This window comes from Elephantulus edwardii, unplaced genomic scaffold (genome assembly GCF_000299155.1).
Source record: "Elephantulus edwardii isolate Elephantulus edwardi_28Jun2011 unplaced genomic scaffold, EleEdw1.0 scaffold00024, whole genome shotgun sequence".
Taxonomy (NCBI): domain Eukaryota; kingdom Metazoa; phylum Chordata; class Mammalia; order Macroscelidea; family Macroscelididae; genus Elephantulus; species Elephantulus edwardii.
Window position 1 is genome coordinate 20,060,977 of NW_006399774.1, and position 9,589 is coordinate 20,070,565.

Here is a 9,589-nt window from a genome sequence, read left to right on the forward strand (position 1 = left end):
ACTGAAGAGGACCTGAAGCGCTTGCTGCAAAAGGTCAAGGACTGCACCCTTCAATAAAGATTGAGGCTCAACATCAAGAAAACAAAGATTTTCACCACTGGGACACTTGGCAGCATCATAATAGATGGTGAAAAAAAAATTGAGATTGTTAACAGCTTTTGCTTGGCGCCACAATCAACACTCTTGGTGCCAGCCACGAGAAAATTAAAAGACAAACTGCATTGGGAAACTCTGCTGTCAGAGGCGTCTCCAAAGTACTGAAGAGCAATGTCAGTCTGAAGATTAAAGTGCACCTGGCACAAGCCATGGTCTTTGAAATTACTTGCTATGGATTGGAAAGCTAGACAATGACCAGGGATGATAGAAGGAAAATTGGTGCCTTTGAGTTTTGGTGCTGGAGAAGAGTATTGAATATACAATGGACTGCTAGGAAAACAAACAAGTTTATCCTAAAGAGGGTGAAACCAATTATTCTGAAGCTTCAACTGACATACTTTGAACATGTTATAAGGTGGAATCAGTCCTTGGAGAGGGACGTCATGCTTGGGAGGATGGAGGGATAGGGCAAGAGAGGAAGACCCTCAGTAAGATGGATTGTTTCAGTGACTGGGGTTTTGGGGGTAGGTGTGTCAGAGACAATAAGATTGGCACAGGACAGAGCAGGGTTTAGGGCTGTTGTCCATAGGGTCTCTATGAGCCACAGGTTACTCAACGGCATATAACAACAACAACAATGGTAGTGTAGTCATTAGGGTGTTGTGCTGCTAACCCCAAAGCCACACCTCTCTGGGCTCAGATCCAGTGGCTGTGGGAGAGAGAAGAACAATTTCCTCCCGTGCAGTTGTCGTCTCTAAATACCTGCAAGAGGGTGGGCAGAGTCTGTTCTGACTAGATGGCAATGGGATTTTTGGTTGGTGGTGGTGATTTTGTTTTTAAACGTCAGTATAGAGTTAAAGGATGGTTCTGGGGTTTAATCCAAGCAATATGAGACCACTGGCTCTAACTGGGATATTTTTCCCCCCACCTTATCTATTAATTCTGCGAATGTTGACTTGAAATCCAAGATTCATCTTATGCAAATGTCACCTCGACAAGAGTAAATGAGTTACTCTTTCCATCTATCATACATTCATTTAATCACTTACTCATTTACTTTTCCATCCAGGAAAAAAAATGCTTTTTAGCATCTCAGTATTGCTAGTTAGAAAGGATGGGAAAGTAAAAGAAAAGGAACGATTCAACGGAGACTTGAAAAGATAGGGTGGTAACAGGAATAAATCAATCGTGATTAGTTCTATACAATACCATGCATGTAATAGAGTATATATGGATAACTGTATGAACCACAGTGTAAATGGAGGATTGTGTGGAACATACGATTGAAAACAAAATAAATGAAATATTACGTGAAAAAAAAATCCCATGTATGGATGATTGTAGAAAACGCAATGTACATGCATAAAACCCAATGTAAATTAAAGATTACATATAACATAATGTGCTTGCATGAAACCCAATGCATATGAATGATTGTATGCAAACCAATAAAAGTAGTTATTAAAATATAAGAAAAGCACACAGTTCTTTTCATTAATAACATATTTTTTTTAAAGAAGACAGTGCAAAGACACTTGTTTTAGGAAGAGTGTTTGTACAAGTGACAAGGATACATTCCAAGGAAAATAATAATGAGAATTGTGTTATTCTTCCCTTAGCTTCCCTCTAACTCAGCCTTGCATCACTTGGTCCCATGCTTACTTACACCCCTCAGCTGGCCTCTAACTCAGCCCTGCACCGCCTGGTCCCCTGTCCACAGCCCCAGGGAGGCCTCTGTCAAGCTGGACTTGAATCCTCCCTGGGATTATTTCCTTCACTGGACAAGGAGCTTCTTGAGCAAGGACTAAGTCTGGTCGTTTATGTATCACACTTACCCTGAAGACAGCTCTTAAAGTATGTTTGGAAATAAGTGATCAGAGCCAGCTGCACCGTCTGGCCTCCGCTGCCTGCAGTTACTACCACGTGCTTCTGGAAAGCATTGTTCTTCAAATCTTCTCTTCTCAAAATAACTATGCCTTGGACAAAAGTGAAGTGTCGCACGCGATGCAAAATTATACTGCAGCCAAAGCCAATTGACCTGGATTCCAATCATCGCTTCCTCTCTCGCTCCTCTCATCAGAGAGCTGAATTTCTTCCCAGAGGGCCTGTGTTTGCTTCTAGCTCCTACTGCCTCTAAGCAGGGAGCCTTCAGTTACAATGGGATCCAACATGTGATGAACACATGAAGCAGCTTCTCACACAACTCTGTCACTGCTGCTAAATTTATCAGCTAGTTACTGATGCTGGCATCATGGAGGGAAACGAAAGGAAAATGCCAGCAGTTATCCTTCATCTGATTAGTATCCTATTGCTGCTGCAAGACATTTTATCACAACCTAGACATTTAGGATATTAACACAGCATCACTCTCAGAGTTCTCAGGTTGACGTCTGGAGCAGAGCTCACCGTGATAAAAGCAAGGTGTTTCAGAACTGACTGTACTCCATCTGGAAGCCCCAAGGAAAGATACATTTCCCCACTTTCCCATCTAGAAGCTGCCCGCATCCTTTGATCCTTGGCTCCTTTTTCTCAAGGTACAGTGGTCTACTGAGTCCTCTTCTCTTCCGCTTACAAGGACCACTGAGGTCCATTAGACCGTCTTGGGTAATCCAAGATCATCTCTACATCTCAAATTCAGCACATTAGCAATCCAATTTCCATTTGTAATCTTTGTCACAGAACAGTTTATTCAGTTCAAGGCATTAGAGTATGGACATCTTTGAGGAAGGAATTAGGCGTTATCTGTTTATCATACCCCATTTTGTCACTGTTTAATTGCTAAACTTCACGGACACCTTTTCCTGATAGGTATTTCTTCAGTCTATTATACTGCCAGCTGACAGTGACAGGCAGGCTGAATTCGACAGCTCTCCTGGGGGAGAAAGATGGGAAATCACCTATCTTGAGATTTACAGCTTCTGAAAACTCGTTGGAGGGTGGGTCATGAGTTAGTTCTGACTTAACAACAACAACTTTTAGGGTTTTAAGAAATTGCAGTCCTTCTGAAAAGAATAAGATGGTCATTTATTATGTTGGTGGTAGGTAGATGGGTAGAAGATGGACAGAATTTGTTGCTAAGTTACAAAGGGTCACTTCTGACTCATAACAACAAGCCTATGTCAAACACAGCAGAACACTGTCCCCCCTGCAGCTCCTCACACTCACTGCCATGTTTGAGTTCATTGCTGCAGCTGAACGGAAGGCAGACTGTGCAAGCATTTCACAGAATTCCTAAAGATGGTGTCCACATACCCCACGGTTAGTTCTAGAAGGAGACGGAATATTGCTCAGACTCTGTGCTTCTGCGGGACTGCTTGCATGGAAGTATTTTGGCCAGACACTTCCATTCCTTCCTCCTGAACTTCCAGAGGAAAGGCCTGTAAACAGCTCTCTGTCCTCTTCATTTTATTCCAGCTCCCCTAGGTTTTACCAGCGCTGCTGCTCTCGGAACAAATGTGTCAGCACTTTGTAGCAGATGGCTGCCTTCCACAGTGAGCAAAGTTCCCTAATATATCACACAGACTCCGCGAAAGGCTGGGTGCACATCTCGAAGACAGGTTGGCTGCTCTTCGAAGTGCAGACAAGGGAGAAACAATCCCTGCCCATGGGATTCACGTGGCAGAAGCCAAGTAAGGTGGCAGCAGGGAGCTGAGATGAACTGGCATTCCTTCCTGGCTTATTTCAGGCAAGACGATGGCACACGTTGTCAGTGGGTAAAGCCCCACTCCACGTCTTCTCATTGACTGTCACCGTGAAAACCCAAGGTTACAGAGACCAACTTCCCCACCTACTGGCTGTTTGACAAGATAAACCACTAAGTCTAATTGAATTCAATTAATCTAAAAAATAGAAATGATGCTCTTCAAAGGGTTGTTATTTCTATGAATTACAAGAAAAAATAAAATAGTAAACAAAGGGATTATTATTTTGGGCTTTCTGTTAAATATTACCAGACCTAATTAAATTAACTGTAAGTTTGTTATAAATTGTGTAGTGATTCCCATCAGCATGCCCGACAATTATCTGTCTTTGCTTTTAAACTGTAAATTACTGACATGAGTGTATTCCTTTGAGGCATATAATTTTTACGTATATATTTTTTTATCACAACATAACATAATACAGTTCCACTATTCAAAGTACACAGTTAAATGTCTTTCACAAAGTAAATAAATTCAGGTAACTACCTCCACTACTAGGAAATACAGTTATAATCAACACCCAGAAATTACCTTCATGTACTTTGAGGTCACTATTCCTATTTCAACTGAAATGCAGCCACACACTGAATATATTCTATCAATTATTTTTTCCTTCTTAAAAGTATATAATGAATTGATAAATCAAATATTTTTCCAATTTTATTGAGATGTATATAATTATATACGTTATATTTCATTGATGCACATAGTGGTGTTTTTTGGTGTGTTTCACACTTTCCTTCAAACACAATATGCATCACACAATCATTCCCATACGTTATATTTTATAAAATTCATCACCACTGGACTATCGCCGCTATTACCTCATCCTCTCAGGTTCTGATGGATCTTTTCGATCTCCTTTTCCTACTTTTTCCACTCACCAAACTGTGCGACCTTGAGATTTCCCCCCTTCCCAGCCTCACCCCTCTGCTCCCACTCCTTGCCCCCTGGGAAGCCTGAACATATTTTACTAATTTTCCTATCTTTACAAGAATGGTTTATGCAATATTTGCCTTTTTGAGAATTAGTTCACTCAGTATAATGCTCTCCAATGACTCCCAAGTTATGTAGTATTTTTTTAAAATTATTGCTCCTGAGTGTTGCATAGTACTCCAATGTTTGCATGTACCGCAATTCTTCAGTCTATCAAGTTGTAGTTGGACATTTTAACTGTTTCCACATTCTTTTTCTTTTTTAATTTTTCCAGAAAGTAAGTTTATGAAATCAAAAAATGCCCATTTGAAAAGGGTTTCTTTAGTAGTGATTTACCAAGGTGAAGATAGCCCTGGTTCAGCAAAATCCAGTATTAAGTTACTTTATAAATGGAATTTTCTTCTACTTACATCCATTTCCCGGGGCTTATGTACCCATTCATACTCTCCATACTTAGAATCAAACGTTCCCTTTTGAAGAGATCTTAACTTTAAGGTAATGTGTGGTCCAAGCTCCTGACTTCCCACTTTTTTTTCACTTTTGAATATGTATCTGTGAAATCTGAAGAAAATATAATCCTGTTGATTATGGAATGTGGCAACCTGCCTTCCAATGAACTGAGGGTCATGAGGAAAAAGAGATGCAAACATACGTACAATGGAATGACTAAGCCTAGTTGTAAAATTATTCAAAATTATTTCAGGTTTATGTTCTGTGGGGTCCTTGCCTCTTTGCTTTATTTCTTTACGTAGACGAACACTGCTCATTTTAAAATGAGCTGTTGGACCATGTGGCAAGTGACTCAAAATAATTCCATTTGGTGTTTTACGATCTTCATTAATAACAATCAGATCTGTAAAATCTCTTGAGATACACTGAGGAATAATTTTTTTCAGAGCCAGTCCTCTTCTGTAATAAGCATGTGAATTTGGGAGACCCGTGGAAAGCTATTCACAGAGTTTTACTGTTCTCCCATGAGGTCTGTCTGATGCTGTGATGAGAATCTTGGGAGAAGTCTGTCTGTTGAAATAAGAAGTGAATTCATCTGTAGCTTCATCCTAAGCAACCTCTTCGTCATTAGGATCTACTATGGTTTCATCATATACTCGTTGGTTGTCAACAGTTTGGGGCACAGGTCTGGGCAGAGCCTTATCACCAACAGCCTCTCTTTCTTAAGTATTTTCTTAGCTGCCACCTTTTCCTTCTGCTGTTGCTACTTCCACCGCGTGAACATTAAGTGTCAGCTTTGCTTGTTCTTAATCTCCAAAATACTGAAGCCAGGGAAAAAGGCAGCCGCTTTTGACAGGTGGACCCCACCTTCCACGGGCCCACCTCCAGAGTCTGTAGTCTCCTCTGGTTCTTCGGAAACAGCTTTTCGTTTCAGGACTTTCTTCCCATCACTGCCTTTCCCATTGGCTTTCGCCATTGTGTTTCCTCTGTTTCCACATTCTTGTGATGGTGAATAACGTTGTTATTAATACTGGTCTACAAATTTCTGTTTGTGTTTCAGTCCTAATTTCCTTGGGGTCTATTCTTAGCAATGGAATAGCTAGGTTATATGGAGTTTCTATGTTAATTTTTTTTGGTAAAATTTGACAATCCCACCAACAGTGGATGAGAGTTCCAATCTCTCCACATCCTCTCCAACACTTAGTGCTTGCTGTGTTGTTAACCTCATCACTCCTACTGTAGTGAGATGGTATCTCATTATGGTTTTGACTTACATCTTTCTTACTGACAGTGACTGAGAATTTCAAGTGTCAGTTGGCCATCTGAATGATTTCCTCTGTGAAAAGTCTTTGCAACTCTTTTGCCCATTTCATAATTGGGTTTTCAGTCTTTTTCTTGTGGAAGTCTTGTAGTATTCTATAAGCTTTTGTTATGAGACCCTTGTTTAAGATGGTATTGTGAAATGTTTTTTCCTAGTTGGTAGAGTTTTTCACCTTATTAGGGAAAAAATGTTAATGCACACATGAATTTAATCTTTACAAGGTCCTATTCATCAAATTTATCCTCTCCTGATTGTGCATTTCTGGCTGCATTTGTCAGCATCTTTATACCACAGGATTGGTCTATGCCTATTCTAAGCTTGGTCCCATTTTATTTCTTATGTTCTTTATGGTTTTTGGCTTTACCATCAGGTATCTGACTACCTTCACTTGATTTTTTTTTTTTAATTTTTGTGTGTGTGTACCGTCAAATCAGATCTGACTGGTACAGGAGGAGATTGTCCCTCCTTTTCTCGGCAGAGCATCTGGTGGATTCGAACCGTGTGCCTCTGGGATTGTAGTTGCAGCTCCTTGCCACTAGGCCACCAGAGCTCCCCTTGATTTTTATGCATGGTCTGAGATGAGGATACTATTTCTGCCTTGTGCAGGTAGCAGTCCGGTTTTGCCAGCACCATTTGTTGAAGAGGTTGTTAATTCCTCATGTCATAGGTTTTGTTTTCTTGTTGAATCAGTTGACCATAGACAGATGGGTCCATTTATGGGTTCTAGAATCTGTTCCATAGGTCTATATGTCTGTCATTGTTCCAGTAGCATACTGTTTGGGTTATTAGAGCTGTGTAGTAGGTTTTGAGGTCAGGGAGTGCTATGCCTCCCACTTAACTTTTTCTTTTTCAGAAATGCTTTGTTTATTCGGGGGTCTCTCTTCTCTCCAAACTCGACAATTGCCTTTTTGATCTCCTTGAATAAGATGAATTTGGTATCAGTATTCGAATTGCATTGCACATGTAGATTGCTTTTGATAGAATTGTCATTTTCACAATGTTGAGTCTTCTTATTCATAAAACTTGCTATTCATCAGCGAGATGGATAATGACTAAAGATGACAAAAGAAGAGTTGGTGCCTTTGAGTTGTGGTGCTGGAGAAGAGTCTTGGACATACAATGGATTGCCAAGAAAACAAATACATCTGTCTTGGAGTGAATGAAACCAAGTTTCTCCTTGGAGGCTATGATTCGGAAGCTCTGTCTTACATACTTTGGTCACATGGCCAAAAGGGACTGATCCTTGGAGAAGGACATCATGCTCAGAAGGGTGGAGGGACAGTGCAGGAGAGGAAGATCCTAGATGAGATGGATTGATACACTGACTAGGTCAATGGGGATAGATGCGTCAGAGTTATTGTGACTGGCTCGGAACAGGGCAGGCTTCAGATCTATTGTACATGGGGTTGCTGGCGACTTGATAGCACATAACAACAACAGCAACAACATCCATGAATAGGGAATATTTTTTTCTATTTATTTAGGTCTTGTATTGTTTCTCATAGAAGTGTTTTGTAGTTTTCTTTGTAACGATCATTTGTGTCCCTAGTTAGGTTTATTCCTAAGTACCTCAATTTGTGTTGGCGGGCTATTGTAAATGGTATTGCTCTTTTGGTTTCCTTCTCTCTTTTATTTGTTATTGTAGAAGAATCTCACCAACTTTTGCATGTTGATCTTGCAACAGGCCACTCTATTAACTTAGTCTACTGGCTCTAACAGGTACTTTTGTTGAGTTCTTTGTGTTTTCTGTGTACACTATCATATCAGTTTAACCTCCTCTTTGCTGATCTGGATTTCTTTTCTTTCCTTTTCTTGTTGTATTACCCTCACAAGTACTTCCAGTGCAATATTGAATAGAGGTGGTGTCAGTTGGCATCCTTGTCTGCTTCCTGTTGACAAGGAAAATGTGTTTGGTCTTTCTCTACTGAAAAAGATTGGTTCTTGGTTTTGCATATACACATTTCATTTTGTTGAGAAAATTCCCTTCTATTCCTATTTTGCTGAGGGTATTAATCAGGAAGTGCTGTTGGATTAGATTTTGTCAAATGCTTTTTCTGCATCAATTCCTGGGATAATATGATTCTTCATTGGTTTTTTTTCTTCATTAACATGGTGAATAATGTTGACTTTTTCTTACATACAACCATCATTGCATACTTGTTATAAATCCTCCTTGGTCATGATGATGAATTATTTTTATATGCTGTTGGATTCTATTGGCCAATATTATATTAAGGATTTTTGTATCTATATTCATGAGAGATGTGAGTCTGTAGTTTTCTTTCTTGGTAATATCTTTGCCTGATTTTGGTATTAGAGTTATACTTACTTCCTAGAATGACAGGGAGAGTGTTTTTTCTTATTCCATTTCTTTAAATAACTTAAGTAGAATTGATCACAGATCTTCTGATTGTTTGGTGGAATTCAGCCATTGATCCATCTAGGCCACTTTTTTTTTTTTTTTTGGTGGGGGAGTCTTTTTATGACTTGCTCAATTTCTTCTTTTGTGACAGGTCTGTTCAAGTTCTACATCTGTCCATGTCATTCTGGTTAGGACCTGAGTTTCAAGGAATTTGTCCATTTCCTCTTGGTTTTCAAATTTATTAGATAATAACTTTTAATAATATTCTGATCTTATCAATTTGATACCTCTGGTTCTATTGTGGTATCATCTCTTTCATTCCTTAATCAAATTATATATGTTTTCCTTTTTTTTTTTTGGTCAAGTTTGCCAATAGTTTGTCAATGTTATTGACCCTTTCAAAAAACCAGCTCCTGGTTTTGTTGATGGTTTCAATTGTTTTTATGGTTTTCTATCTCATTGATTTCAGTTCTTGTCCTTATGTCGTGTTTTCTTCTAGACTGTGGGGTTAGATTGTTGTTCTTTTTATATTTGATAGACTTACTGAATTAGGTCATTAATTTTACTTCTTCCTTATTTATGTATCTGCATATTGCTATAATGATGCTGTCATTATATTGTCATGATGGATAACAAGAAGACTGAAACTATCAACAGTTTAATCTTGCCTGGATATACAATTAACATCCTTGGTACCAGCAGTCAGGAAATAAGGAGACACAT

General features: G+C 39.3%; 1 pseudogene; it reads right to left on the bottom strand.

Annotated features, from left to right (window-relative positions):
* Positions 1-5,116: 5,116 nt before the first annotated feature.
* Positions 5,117-6,159, bottom strand: LOC102869121 (annotated as a pseudogene).
* Between the last annotated feature and the right edge of the window lie 3,430 nt (positions 6,160-9,589).